Below are 694 nucleotides of genomic sequence, written 5' to 3' on the forward strand. Positions count from 1 at the left end.
GTGGATACCCAAATGAAGATCCAAATGCTCACATTCAAGACTTTGTCACAATGTGCAACACATTTTGCACCCACATAAATGAAAGTGATGAGGTGATCAAACTCAAGCTGTTTCCCTTTTCCTTGAAGGATAAGGCGAAGAATTGGTTGAAGAATTTACAACTAGGTTCTATCACAAATTGGGAGGAAATGGCTACACTATTCCTGATGAAATATTCCCCCCCCCAGACAAGCAATCAAGCTAAGGAATAAGGTCTCGCATTTCTTCCAAGAGGAAGATGAATCATTATCCGAAGCATGGGAGAGATACAAGGAATTATTGAAAAGAGTACCAAATCATGGCATACCCATGTGGATGTAGGTTCAAAACTTCTACAACGGGGTAACCAACTCATACAAGATCCGGATTGAATCAGTTGCTAATGGAAATCCAAAGGAACTTGAACCTCAAGCATTATACGAGCTAATTCAAAGAGTTGTCAACACAAGTTATAACTGGCACTCAGTACGAAGTGATGGAAAGAGGGTTACAAACAATGCAAATAGCGAGGCTATCAGTAAACTTTCCTCACAAATGGAACAACTGGTCAAAACAATGGGAAAGATGAATGTCTTCGCAATTAACACGCAACCATCTGCCCCTATTGAGATACTATCACCTGATGGTTGTGATTTCTGTAGTGGCCCTCATAGAT

At 40.3% G+C, this 694-nt stretch overlaps 1 non-coding gene across 1 annotated transcript; it reads right to left on the reverse strand.

Annotated features, from left to right (window-relative positions):
• Positions 1 to 237: 237 nt before the first annotated feature.
• On the reverse strand, positions 238 to 344 carry LOC136225099 (small nucleolar RNA R71). Its single transcript, XR_010686836.1, has one exon. It is a non-coding gene; the product is annotated as a small nucleolar RNA R71 (small nucleolar RNA).
• Between the last annotated feature and the right edge of the window lie 350 nt (positions 345 to 694).

The sequence above is a fragment of the Euphorbia lathyris genome, chromosome 3 (genome assembly GCF_963576675.1).
Source record: "Euphorbia lathyris chromosome 3, ddEupLath1.1, whole genome shotgun sequence".
In the NCBI taxonomy this organism is placed as follows: domain Eukaryota; kingdom Viridiplantae; phylum Streptophyta; class Magnoliopsida; order Malpighiales; family Euphorbiaceae; genus Euphorbia; species Euphorbia lathyris.